At 37.8% G+C, this 14,675-nt stretch overlaps 1 protein-coding gene across 43 annotated transcripts in view; it reads left to right on the top strand.

The window, feature by feature from the left end:
- ZNF438 (zinc finger protein 438) overlaps window positions 1–14,675 on the top strand; it is a 198,718-nt gene that overhangs the window by 29,728 nt on the left and 154,315 nt on the right. For 16 of the 43 annotated variants that reach the window (XM_084980122.1, XM_084980127.1, XM_084980099.1 and 13 more), the window contains exon 2: window positions 12,881–13,057. The exons of 25 other annotated variants lie outside the window; for them this stretch is intronic. The gene's annotated coding sequence lies outside the window, so the exon portion shown is untranslated. Of the gene's footprint in view, window positions 1–10,672; window positions 10,720–12,880; window positions 13,058–14,675 lie in introns of those variants that run through there. 2 more of the 43 variants (XM_084980123.1, XM_084980109.1) reach the window with 1 other exon arrangement.

Raw genomic sequence — 14,675 nt, 5'->3', positions numbered from 1 at the left:
CTACCTTTAGGGAAGTGCTTGTCTGGCAGGAAAGCTAGCCAGCCACCATCACCAGAGGAGCAGAACGCTGTGGGGGCCCAGACATGAGGAGGGAGAAGCAGTTATTTAGCAGGGAGACTGGGAAGATAAGATGACTCTTCTCCAGTAAACTGACTCTTGAGCAGAACCTCAGACGATGAGCAAGACTTTTGCCAAAAGGAGAAAAAAATTAAGAGAAAAGTATGAACAGAAAGGTGGAAGTAGGAAGTACATGTTGGGTTCAGAAGCCACTGAAAGACCTTAGAAAGAGATGGGATGTGATCAGATAAGTATTTTGGGGAGAAGACCAAGGTAAGTACAGAGACTGTAATGAGATGGGAGAAGAGTGGTTCTCAATTGTTCTTGCTTTTTATTTTCGCATCCTTTCCCATTTGACACCTTTGTGATCATCTCCTTAGATTAGAGACTGTAACACAGGTAAGCTTCATATCACACATAGCTCTGTCCAGCCAACCACATGGTCGCTCAAAATTCACAGCTGTACACCTGAGTGTCTCTTTGGAAATTCTGGGTGAGAACTGGTGGTTAGTGGAATGAGATAACTCAGAGGCCATTACAGAGTTCCAGACAAGAGGTGATGGCTTAACCCAGGGCAGTGCTAACAGAAATGGGTGAGAAGGAGTATATTTGGGATATCTTCCTGTGTAGACTTGGTGACAGAGGTGATGTGTGGAGGTAGGGAGGAGTTGCAGATCAGTGCTTCTCAGATTGTATTGTGCATATGCACTGCCTGGGGGCTTTGTTAAAAGGTAGATCCTGATTCAGCAGGTCAAGGTGGGGCCAGAGATTCTGGGTTTCCAACAAAATTCGAGGAGATGAGCAACACTGTTGGTCCACGGCCCAGTCTTAAAGTAGCAAGAGTGAGAACTTGAGTGTCAGGCCCTGGTAGGAAACACAGGAGAAAATAAAGGTTGAGGAGCATCTGGAAAATGGAGTGAAATTCTTGTGGGACATTCAGATAGAAAATTATAGACAGCTGGAAATTTGAATCTTCAGCTCCAGAAAATCAGGCCTAGAGATACAGATTTGGGAATCAGCACTTCATCAGTTACAGCATGTAAAAGCCACGAGAATGAATGACACTCCCTGCAAGAAAGAGATGAAGGTATTATTAGAAAATAGACTCGTTCCTGTTTGTTGGAATTTTAATGTTCTATTCAAGTTCCTTTATAAACCAGCAATGGGGAAGAAATTGGATAGGTGAGCTAAACAAGCTGTGGGTATCAATTCAGAAATGGAGATGTCTTCTTTGGAAAACCCCTTTATTCCATGGTAATGAGCATAGATTGGGTTAAAAAGGCATCGGAACACCTTCTCTTAGGAAAATTCATTCATGTACACATATGTATTCAACATCTTCACAAAGCCAGCCACTTTTCTGATCTCTGAGCTTAAAATCATAACAGATAAAATGTATCCCCAACATGACAGAGATGTGGGGGACATTGGCAAGGTGAATACAATGCCATGTGATACTGTGGTGGGGAAGGGTCTCCAGGCTGCGTGACTCACTGTGGGTGGGTTCACCTGTGGAATGGAAGTAGCATTTAAACCAAAACGGAAGGCTGAGTGGAGGTGACCATGAAGAGGACAGGAAGGGCATGACAGCAGCGACTTGGGCGGGGCCCCGGGGTGAGGTGCTGCAGGTTGAAGAAGCAGTGCGGTTGGCCCTGAGTGAGGGGTGTGGAGAGTGGTGAGGGATGCTGCTGGAGAGGGGAACAGAGTCCGTGATGTGGCCCATTCCCCTGGGACTTGGTAGAGGGTGGAGGGAGAAAAATGATGTATTTTCCAAAGGAAGAAGTATTATTCTGCCTGGGTGTAGTTCAAACAATAGCCCCATGCATAGTGTTTGCCCAGTACTGGAATGACTCATAGTAACATTGTTTCTGTAGGAAAAATCTTGTGGACTTCAAAAACTTACAATTTAACTTAAAAAAAAAAATTGTCACTGTTTGGGGACTGCCTGCATAGGCACTCAACTCTTGTGCTTTTTGTTATTTGTGTCCAAAACATTCTTTCTCTGGTGTTTATCTCTGTGGCTATTGTATTGGTTTGGTACCCTCTGATAGGAATCAAAGGTATTGTCTCGCAGACTAAGGCACAGATTTAGAAAATATGTGGATATAAAAATAGAAAAATAAATTAAGAAATTATTTGGTTTTCAGGTTTGTTTTGTTTTGTTTTTTTTGAGTTTTTGTTTGTTTGGTTTTTGTTTTTGCTTTTGCCCTAAAAGGCAACACATGCAGCAAATGGAAGTTCCCAGACTAGGGGTTGAATTGGAGCTGCAGCTGCTGGCCTACAGCACAGCCACAGCAACACCAGGTCCCAGCCGTGTCTGCAACCTATAGCACACCTCATGGCAATGCCGGATCCTTAACCTACTGAGCAAGGCCAGGGATCTAACCTTTATCCTTATGGATACTAGTCCTGACTGCTGAGCCACAACAGGAACTCCCAGGGTGTTTGTTTTTAAAGCTAAGGATTCTTCTGTAGACTGTATTGTGGTGTAGTGTTGTATGTTATGGAGGTATGAGAAATGAAACTGACATGAAAATTGTCATAAACAGAAAGGGAGGTTGGTGTGGTTTCACTGTTGAAGCCAAATGGAATGCAGAAGGAAACAATACATGGATAAAATACCTATCTTTTAAAAATACTTCATAACCGTGAGCTTAGCTTATCATCATCATAATTATCAGAGCTACAGCTGCCATCCTCCGCCACAGCCACACCAGATCTGAGCCATCTGCGACCTTCACCACAGCTCACTGAGTGAGCCAGTGGGCCACTGAGCGGGGCCAGGGATGGAACCCACATCCTCATGAATACTAAGTAATCAGGTTTGTTTCTGCTGAACCACAGTGGGACCTCCACGTATCTATTTTTAAACCAGTCAGTGGTGAGAGATAGATGTCCTGTGATTGGCTTTGGCTTCTCCAGAGCCACGTCCCTCAGCCCTCCTCCCAGAGAAGAATAAAATGTGGCTTCAGTAATTCCAGAGGGAGTGTGAGCAGGGAGGGAAGCCACTGGTGCCTGCCATCCTTTCTGGGGCCAGCCCCTCCGCCTGGGCTCTGAACCCTTTTCTGCCACTTGGAGGATGTTATTCTGTAAATCGTTTTTTTCTTCATCTTTACTTTTAGTCTGCTTTCTCTTTCTCTTCAAGCTTATTGAAAGAAGAGTCTATGTTTGCCGTCTCCATTTCTGGATTCTGCTGCTCTTGATAATAAACCTTCCCTTCTGTTATCATCAGTTCCCACCTAACTGCCTGGCCCTTTGCCGGTGTTGTCAGTAGTATTTGGGCAAGACCAGTGGTTCTCCAGGTTTGGCGTACACCTGAATCCTTTGGAGGGTGATGAAAACACACATCCCCAGAGTTTTCTAAATCTGAGTCTGAGCTAGTGCTGGTAGAGCTGAGTTTCACTTTACCTTTCTGGGGTCATTTGATATTATTGATTTTTTTTAACTAATACTTTCTGAGTTTCAAAACTCAAGATTACTGTCAAATCTGTACTTCTTGTTCTTCTTACATTCTTTTATTAACTATTATTTAATTTTTATTTTATTTAATTTTATGGCTACATCTGTGGCATATGGAAGTTCCCAGGCTAGGGGTCAATTTGGAGCTGCAGCTGCCGTCCTATGCCACAGCCATGGCAACACCAGTTCTGAGCCGCATCTGCAACCTACACCACAGCTTGCTGCAATGCTGGATCCTTAACCCACTGAGCAAGGTCAGGGATTGAACCCACATCCACATGGACAGTGGGTCAGATTCTTAACCCTCTGAGCCACAATGAGAATTCCATATTCCTTTTTAAAAAATTGATGAATGGCAGTGTCCTTTTTCTCAAGTAAGAAACCCGGAACTCACCATGATTATTTATTCTTCCTTACCCCATATACGGTCAGCCCTCATGGGCATCATTTCGTCTGTAACACTGTGGTCTCTGCTTTAGGTTGAGCCCTTTCTTTTCCCCATATTACTGTAATAACTTCTAAAAGTGCCTGTCCTATTGCCAGTCTCCGACTTTCTCTTACTTATGTTTCACAGAGTGATTTTTTTTTTTTTAGGGCCACACCCACGGCATATGTAGGTTCCCAGGCTAGGAGTCCAATCAGAACTGTAGCTGCCGGCCTACGCCACAGCCACAGCAACTTGGGATCCGAGCCGGGCCTGCAACCTACACCGCAGCTCACGGTGATGTCAGATCCTTAACCCACTGAGCGAGGCCAGGGATCGGACCCACATCCTCATGGATGCTAGTCAGGTTTGTTAACCCCTGACCGATGATGGGAACTCCTAATTGCATTATTTCTGAACTCACAATTCTCTGGCCTCCTACCCCTTCCAGGTAGAATCCAGACTCCCTCCCATCCAAGCAAAGGGCTTCAGATCCGGGAGCACTGCCTGCCTGTCTAGTGTTTGTGTCTCTCCCTTCTTCACTCTCCTGGGCTTCGGTACTGAACTTACCTCGGTTCTGAGTTCTCTGGGGCTTTTGAGCCTTTGTGTGTTCGCTTTTCCCCTGAAACACTTCTCTTTCCCTCTTCACTGCTTATCTTTGAAGACTTAGCTCTGAGATGGCTCTTCTGTCACCCCACTTTCCTGGTCCCTTTCCTGTCCCCAGGAATTAGATATTCCTTTTCTGTGCATCTGTGAGGGTGTGTAAATTGTACTCGTGTAGCACCTAAACACACTGCTCAGTTCTGGAGCTTTATTTGGTGCTTACCTTCCTCTAGACTATAATTTGTCTAAGGACAAGTTTATATCTTTCATCTATTTCCTAACATAGTGCCTAGCTTAATAATTACTCAGTGTTTGTCGAGTGATTGAATGTTAAGGATCATTTGCAGTGATAGAAATGGGTCATAGAACCCCATCCAGAGAACTTAGGACTGGGGGACCGAGGAACAATTTGGAAAGTGAGAAAAACAATGTAGACTTTATATCTCGTTGATTTGTTCAAGATTCTGGTGGAGTCAGTGGTTCTTGGAGTCTGTGACAAGGGGGGGACGGGGGTTGGTGATGTAGAAATCACTGCATGATGTTCAAACTAGGTTGCCATTTTCATTTCCTCGAGACTTTGGATAAATAGGATGGCTGTGAAGGGCTCCTTGACATATTAAGAACTCTGGCCAACAAGACAATAACTCCGGCCAGTGAGATTTCAGACTTTTCTGATATGTCTGTATCTTTGTTTCTGTCTGTATCTAGATATAGACATACTTGTTTATTTCTTTGTTCTTTGAGAAGTCTTTGCAAACTTGAAAAAAGCACATGGTGGTTGTTGCAAAGCTGTTGTAAATGGTGGTTGTTACAAAGTTCTGTGAGATACAATTTTTATTTTTAATATTTTAGAGGTTTGCTTGTTCATCCATTGTTCTTAGAAATTCACATCTGCCAGAAATGTCATAGCAGTTGCGTGCTCTAAGCCTATATCATCCATGTGATGACCTCCAGCTGCACGTGGCTATTTATATTTGAATTTAAATTAGTTGTAGCTAAAATCGATTAAAAAGTTAGAACACTGTAAACCAGCTATAATGGAAAAAAATAAAAATAATTATATTAAAAAAAAAGTCAGTTCCTCAGTCATGCTGGCCACATTTCAGGTGCTCAATAACTGTATTGTGCAGGACAGATATAGTTTCATTATTATGTGACAATAATTTAGTCAGATGATCAGCATATAATCTCAAATTCTTGTTTTTGAAAACAAAATCCTAAAATGTCCCTAAAAAGTGTGTTTATTGTAAAATAAAACACAGATATGAAAACCAGCAAATCAAATATAGGATTTAATGAATTATTATAATGCTGGTAGCACCTAGATCAGGAATTAGAACTTTGTCAGTTACCCTTGAAACTCTTCCGTGTGCCTATGTCAATCACATATGGAAGTGTTATCCCAGCTTTTCATAGTAATCACTTTCATTCTTCTTTTCGTATTTTATGGATCCTTTTTGCTTCCTTAGATACCATAGTTTGGTTTTAACCAAAATAGAAACATTGGTATCCAGATGCATTTTCCATGTTGTAAAATTAACCCATTTAAAGTATACAATTCAATGGTTTTAGTGTATTCTCAGAATTCTACAACCATCACCACAATCTAGATTTTAGGACATTTTTGTCACACCCCAAGGAAACCTGTACCCCTTAGCAGTCATTCCTTATCCCTGTCCTGCCAGTCACTTCAGCTCTGGCAACTATTAATCTACTTTCTGTCTCTATAGATTGCTTACTCTGATTTTTCATGTAAATCAAATCATTCAACATGTGGTTTTTTTGTGAATGATTTTTTTCCCATCATTCGCAGTGCTTTTGCGGTTCATCCATAACATAGCATATATTAGTATTTTATTCATTTTTATTGCTGAATACTATTCCATTGTACAGATGTGCCACATTTTGTTTATCCATTCATCAATTGAAGAACACCTAAATTTTTTGCACTTACTGGTTGTTGTGAATAATGTTGCTCTGAGAATTTATGTACATTTCATTTCCCTTAATTGTATACTTAATAGTGGGAATTGCTAGGTTGAATTGTACTCTGCGATTTAACCTTTTGAGGAACTGCCAAACTGTCTTCTCAGTGACTACATGATTTTTCATTCCCAACAGCAATGTAGAGGGTTCCAGTTTCTCCACATCTTCATCAATATTTGTTATTATCTCTTTTTGATTATCTCCATCTTAATGGGTATAAAGTGCTGTCTCACTGAGTAGCTAATTGACCATAAACATATTACAGTTTCCTTTGCATTTCCCCAGTAGCAAATGATGCTGAGGATCTTCTCGTGTGTTTATTGGACATCTGTAAATTTCTTTGGAGAAATGTTTATTCATGTCCTTCATTCATTTAAACTTTTAAAATTATAAAAATAATGATAATATTGATTCTTTGTTTATCTTTTTATTAAAGGCTTACAGGAGTTCTTTATAACTGATACCAGTCCTTTTCAGATATATTATCTGTAATTATTTACTCCCATTCTGTGTCTTTTCCCTACTTTCTTTATAGTATCATTTACAGTACAGAAGATTTTAATTTAGATGTATTCCAATTTATTTTTTCTTTCATCACTTGTACTTTTGGTATCATGTTTAATAAACTATTGCCTAATCCAAGATGATAAAGATTTACTGCTCAGTTTTCTTCTAAGATTTTTTTATAGTTTTAGCACTTATATTAAAGCCTCTGGTCCATTTTTAGTTAATTATTATGTATGAAAAGGTCCCACTTTACTTTTTTGCATGTGGATATTCATTTGGTCCTGTACCATTTGTTGAAAAGGCTGTACTTTGCCAATTAAATTCTTTCAGATGACACTCTTTGTCAAATGATTATAAATGTAAGAGTTTATTTCTGAACTCTTAATTCTCTTCCCATTGTGTTACATGTTTATGTCAGTACCATACTGTGTTGATTACTGAGCTAGATAGTAAGTTTTGAAATTGAGATATGTGGATTTTTCCAACTCTGTTCTCCTTTTTTTCAGACTGTCCTGGGTTCCTTGCATATCTGTTTGGGTTTCAGGGTCAGTTTTTAAATTTCTGCAGAAAAAGCTCCTTGAATTATGATAATAATTGTGCTGGATATGTAGACCAATGAGATAAATAGTGATATCCTAACAATATCAGATGTTAACAACCCATGAATATGGCATATTTTGTCTTTAATTTCTTCCAGCAGTGTTCTGTAGTTTCCAGTGAGTGCATTTTAAAGTATTCTTGTTAAATATATTCCAGAATATTTTATTCCTTTTGATGTGGTCATAAATGCAACTCTTTTCTTAATTTCATTCTTTCATTTTCAGTTGGTCATTGTTGTTATATAGAAATAAATTGAATTTGTATATTATTCTTGTTGAACCTGGTTATTTGTGTTTAAAAGGTTTTTAAAAGAGATTCCTTAGGCTTTTCTACAAATCATGTCACCTATGAAGAGAGGTAGTTATACTTACTCCTCTCCAATCTGGATGCTGATTTTTTTTCTCGCCTAATTGCATTGGCTAGAATCCGCAGTGAAATGTTGAGTAGAAAATGATAAGAAATAGGGAGTTCCTGTCATGGCTCAGTGGTTAAGGAATCTTGACTATCATCCGCGAGGACGCAGGTTCAATCCCCGGCATTGCTCAGTGGGTTAAGGATCCAGCATTGCCATGAGTTGTGGTGTAGGTCACAGACACAGCTCCGATCCTGTGTTGCTGTGGCTGTGGCCCTGGCCCTGTGGCCAGCAACTACAGCTCTGATTTGACCTATAGCCTGGGAACCTCCATAAGCCACAGGAGCATATCAAAAATAAATAAATAAATAAAAATGATAAGAAAAGAAATAGGACATTGTTTTTATTTTCTTTTTCCTAATTTTAGGAGCTGTGCATTCATTCTTATTAAGTATGGTATTAGCTGTGTTTTGTCTGTAGAGGCCTTTTGTCTGATTTAGGAAGTTCCTTTCTATTCCTGCTTTGTTGAGTGCTTTTTATGACAAGAGGGTGCTAGATTTTGGAAAATGCCTTTTCTGTGTCTGTTGATATCATGTGGTTTTTACTTTTTATTTCATTAGTATGGTTTGTTAGTGTATAGTTGTTCATTGCGTTCCTTCATAATACTTTTTATTTCTAAATGATAAATAGTAATGTCAGTAATGTTCCTTTGTTCATTTCTGATTTTAGTAATTTGTGTGTCCTCATTTTTTCTTGGCCATTTTAGTTAAAGGTTTGTTGACTTTTTGGGGTCTTTTCAAAGACAATTTTTCCTTTCATTAATTTTCTTTCTTATTTTTTCTATTATATTTTTTCATTTGTTTGCATTTTATTCATTTATTTTCTTCCTTTTTTATTTTTATTTTTATTTTTAACAGCTGCATCTGCGATATATGGAACTTGCCATATATCCATTTTAATCTTTATTATTTCCTTCCTTCTGCTTTTGCCAGGCTAGGGGTTGAATCAGAGCTACAGCTTGCAACTGAGGCCTATGACACAGACACGGCAACACCAGATCCCAGCCACATCTGTGACCTTATGCTGTAGCTTGTGTCAACTCCAGAGCCTTAACCCACTGATTGAGCCCAGAGAGCAAACCTGCATCCTCGTGGACACAGTGTTGGATTCCTAATTAGTTGAGCCACAATGGCAACTCCTCATTTGTTTCCATTTTAATCTTTATTATTTCCTTCCTTCTGCTTATGCAGGTTTAAATTGTTCTTTTTTCTTGGTACTTCAGATGGAAAAGTTAGGTTATTGTTTTGTTTCTTATTTATTTATTTAGTCTTTTTGTCTTTTTAGGGCCGCACCCGAGGCATATGGAGGTTCCCAGGCTAAGGGTCCAATCAGAGCTGTTGCCGCCAGCCTACACCAGAGCCACAGCAATACCAGAGCTGAGCTGTGTCTGCGACCCACACCACAGCTCACGGCAATACCGGATCCTTAACCCACTGAGCGAGGCCAGGGTTCGAACCCACAACCTCATGATTCCTAGTTGGATTCACTTTTGCTGCGCCATGACAGGAACTCCTGATTTGTTTCTTTTTTAATACAGGCATTTACAGCTACCAATTTTGCTCTAAGCACTGCTTTCTTTAGCTGCATCTCATAAGTTTTGTTATGTTGCATTTTAGTTTTCAATACTTTCTCTCAAAGTATTTTCTAATTCCCTTTATGATTTCTTCTTGGACTCTTTGGCTATTTAGCAGGGTATTGTTTTATTTCTATGTATTCCTGAATTTCCAAAATTTCCTTCTGTTACTGATTTCTAATAGCATTCCATTGTGGTCATAGAACATTCTTCACATGATTTTAATCACTTTGTATTATTTAGGGTTGTTCCTGGCCTAGAATATGGTCTATTTTAGAGAATGTTTCATGTGTACTTGAGAATGTGTATTGTGTTTTTGTGTGGAATGTCTGTTTTATCTAGTTGGCTTATAGTTTTATTCCAGTCTTATGTTTCCCTGTTGATTTTCTTCCTGGTTGTTCTATCGACTATTGAAAGGAGATATGAAATCCCCCACTATCATTTTTAAATTGTTTATTCTTTCAATTCTTCTTCCTTTGTTGTTTTAAAGTTTACTTTGTCTGATTCTCTTAAAGTTGCTCTTTGCACAGTATGTTGTTTTCCCTGCTTTTGCCTTCGACCTATTTGTATCATTGAATCTAGAATGTGTCTTCTGTACACAATATATAATATATAGATGAATTTTTAAAAATACAGTCTGATAATCTCTGCCTTTTGAATTAATTATTTAATTTATTCACATTTATATTATTTATATGGTTAGATTTACATCTGCCATTTTGCTTTTTGTTTTCTATGCATCTTGTGTCTCCTTTTGTTCTTCTTTTTTTTGAACTGTCCTCTTTTGAAATAAGTGAATTTCTGCCAATACGGTATCTTAATTCCTTTAATAATTTTTAAATTATATATTTTGAATTATTTTCTTGGTATTTGCTCTAGCATTTACAGTATCAACTTTAACTTAAAAGAATCTACTTCCAAATTTTACCTACTTTCAGCAATAACTGAAACTCTCTTTTTCTCCCCCCTTTTTTTGGCCAGTATTTTATCCATATTATGCCTATATTATAAAAATGCAATAATACACTGTTATGATTTTTAATTTATATAGATCTTTTAAAGAAGTTTTAAGTCTTGAAGCTGAAAGAAGAAAGGAAAGTAGGTACATATTTATGGAGTTAGTTATATTAAATTTTCTATTTTTCATTTGCTTCATGTATTCTCTGGACTTGAGTTTCCCTCTGGTATTATTACCTTACTTCAGTAAGACTTTGCTCTTACCTGCTTCCTCTATGTTATTGTTATCAAATATATAAAATTTCATATGTTTTTAGCCTAACAGTACAGTTGTATGCATATCATTTCATTGAATTGCTCTTTAAAACAGTTAAGAGAAGGTAAAGAAATATGCAATTATAGTGTCTTTTATAATTATGTACCTTTATTGGCAGTCATTTTTGTGTGTAGATTCAAATTACTATTTGGTGTCATTTGATTTTAACCTGAAAAACTCTCTTCAGTATTTCTTGTAAAGCAGATCTCCTAGCAACACATTCTCTCAGTTTTTGTTTTTCTGGGAATGTCTTGATTTCACCTTCATAGTTGCAAGATAGTTATGCTGGACATAAGATTTTTAATTCACAGTTTTTTACTTTTAGCCGTTTGAATATTCAATCCTACCGCCTTCTAGTTTTCTTTACTTGTGATGAGAAGTCAGTTGTTAATCTTGTTGGAGTTCCTTGTATGTGAACAGTTATTTTTCTTTTGCTGCTTTGAAGATTTTTTTTGTCTTTCAACATTTTGATTATATTTTTGTGTATGTGCAGATCTCCTTGTATATTTATCTGGTTTGTAGTTTGTTGAACTTCTTAGATGTGTAGATTAATGTTTTTCGAAAAATTTGGGAAGGTTGCAGCCGTTATTTAAATCTTCAAATTGTATAATTTCTATTGATTTATTTTCAAGCACTCTAATTATTTCTTATGCCAGTTCATGTCTACTGTTGAGCTCTTATAGTGATTTTTCCATTTCAGTTATTGTGCAATTCCAAAATTTCTATTTGGTTCTTTAAAAAATTGTTTCAATATCTTGGTCTTCTGTATTTGATAAAACACTGTCATCACACTTTTCTCTAACTCTTTATATTTGATTTCCTTTTGTTCTATCAACTTAAATCTTTATCTGTTAAGTCTAACATCTGGGCCCCTTTAAAATCAGTTTGTATTGCCTGCCTTTTTTTTTCTTTTTTTTTTCCTGCAAATGGGTTTGCTGTTTCTTAGCACACTTTGCAATATTTGTTGAAAACTGGATGTTTTAAATAACAGAACAACTCTGTACTTATCACCTTAGGACTTAGGGTTAATATTATTGCTGTTTGCTTGGAGATATATATATATATATATTTAGTGACTTGGTTGTATTGACTGTGTGAAGGCTTTTCCCCCCAGTGTACAGCATTGGATGTCTCTACTCAAATTTCTTTTTTTTTTTTTTCCTTTCATCTTCACTACCCAAGGGTCACCTCTTGGTTAGCATAAAAGCCACTCATTGGTTAAAGGCTGTGCTTATACCTTCCTAGTCAGTTAGAATTTTACTGTTTACCATTAGATATGTGTGTGACTTGGAGAGCATTTTCATAGTTGAAAGAGTTTAGGTACTACCCAGTGATACAGCTCATAAAAGAAAGGCAGGATAAATTCTTGAGCTTTTTCTTTGATTTAATAGTTTTTAATATAATTAATTGGTTCTCTGTCATCTCTTCAAGGTGACCAATTTTTTTTTTTAAGTTATGAACTCTTGGACTTAAACTTATTTGATGGGTTTAAATCCATTTCAGTTATTATCATTAATGAAGCTCAAATTATTCCATCTTTGTGGCCAGTGGGAGCCTTTTGAAATTGCCTCCTGAGCCTTAGAATTAGTCATTTCTCTAAGAAGCTCTGATCTCTAAAGAGTACTCGGTGATACTGGATAGGTCTTTGTTTGTGGGCCTTTTCTATAATCAGAGCTCAGAAATATGTGCACATATTTAGAATAAAGTAAAATACCTCCCAAGTTCATTTTGATACTTGAAATTAAACCTCTAGACTACAGTGCATTTAAATCTTCCTTCTGCATCTCTTTTCCTCTATGGCAAGAATCCTGGTTTTCAAAGTCACAAGTGATTATAGAATTAGAAAATCCCATAATTATTCACTTATTTTTAATCCCTGGTTACACATGCAGTAGTCTCATAATGACAACAGTAATCTTACTGAAAACATGATTACTGAAACCATTAAAAAATATAGCTTTGCATATTCTCTTGTCATCTTTATAGGCTTTAGGACTGGCATTGTCTTCTGAGACATTGTTTGGCAAAGTGAAATGTTTAGCAACGTTTTGGAGCACCTTCCCTGTCTCAGACTCCCTGCTTGAAAGAAGTTACAAAGAGAAGGAAGCTGGGTTCTCTGAAAGCTGGGTTTTGGGGTGACATGGTGTCATTCTTCCTAGGAAGGTAGGACCCTAAAATCTGGTTTTCTGTTCTTTAAAAGCATTGTTTTTTGTTTTCGTTTTGTCTTTCTGTCTTTTTGGGGCTGCACCTATGGCATATGGAGGTTCCCAGGCTAGGGTTCCAATTGGAGCTGTAGCCTCCAGCCTACACTAAGGCAACAGCAATATGGGATCAAGGCAGCATGTGCAACCTACATCATAGCTCACGGTAACAGCAGATCCTTAACCCACTGAGTGAGGCCAGGGGCTGAACCTGAGTCCTCATGGATGCCACTTAGGTTCCTTAACCGCCGAGCCACGACGAGAATTCTAAAAGGCATTGTTAATGATTGAATCGCATGCTTCCTAAAATAAAACTACTTCATTTTTCTACTCTTATCAGGGAGCAGGTTCTTTTGGCTGGAGATGCTGGATATTTCCTAATCTTGTTCACCTAGTGTATTAGGTTGTGGAGAGGAATACTACCAGCAGGATATATATCTATCCATGCTATCACACCTTTTATGAGTGCACTATGGATGGATGGATAGGGAGAGAGAGTTTTTATGTTAAGGAACTGGCTCACATGATTGTGGGAGCTAGTAAGGGTGAAATTTTGGGGGTATGCCAGCAGGCAGAAATTTTAGGTTAAGAGTCAATGATTAAGTCTTGAGTCGAAAACTTGCAGGGCAGCCCATCAGGCTGGAAACATGGGCAGGGTTTTGGTAATGGGTCTTGAGGCAGAATTGCTTCTTCCTTGGGAAAGTTCAGTCTTTGCTCTGAAGGCCTTCAGCTGATTGGATGAGGTCCACTACATTATGGAGAGTAATTTGCTGTAAGGTCAACCGAATGCAATGAGATCCTGCAGGATAGCACAGGGAACTATAATCTCTTGTGATGGACCATGATGGAGGATAATGTGAGAAGAAGAATGTGTATATATATGGGAACCAGCATTGCCATGAGCTGTGGTGTGGGTTGCAGATGCGGCTCAGACCTGATGTTGCTGTGGCTCTGGCGTAGGCCGATGGCTCCAACTCCGATTCGACCCCTAGCCTGGGAACCTCCATATGCCGAGGGTGTGGCCCTTAAAAAAAAGACAAACAAAAAGCTAATGTATATAATGTATAACTAGGTCACTTTACTGTACAGCAGAAATTAATAGAATATTGTAAGTCACCTATAATAAAAAATTTAAAAAAACAAAGTCAATTGATAATAAATGTTAATCACATCCACAAGGACCTTCACAGCAACATGTAGACTAGTGTTAGACGGAAGTAACTGGGCATAGTGTAGCCAAATGGACACATAAAATTAACCACCACAATTAGGTTAAGCATTTAATTTATTGCCCAAACTGAGATTCTTTTGGGAATTAGAAGTACTAAAGATAAAATTATATAATTTTATTTATTGACCGATAGCTCTTTTTTATTGTATTGGTGAATCTATAAGTCCTATTAAGAAGTTATTTTTAAAATAAACTTATTTCTAAAAAAGGAACATTTTCATGTTAATTAAAAAACACTGAACATCAAAACAAACATCAAAGTAAGATGAAACTCTTTCATATTGACTTTTTTCAAAGAACATAAATAGAATTCTCAGTAAAAGTTCACATACATTATTTAGTTTCTTAG

Source organism: Sus scrofa, chromosome 10 (assembly GCF_054392235.1).
Source record: "Sus scrofa isolate SSC_HxYL_T2T_F1_AM1 chromosome 10, Sscrofa_HxYL_maternal_Yorkshire_Landrace_v2.0, whole genome shotgun sequence".
NCBI lineage: Eukaryota > Metazoa > Chordata > Mammalia > Artiodactyla > Suidae > Sus > Sus scrofa.
The sequence above is the reverse complement of the archived record's forward strand: the minus strand, read 5'-3'. Positions and strand labels throughout refer to the sequence as shown.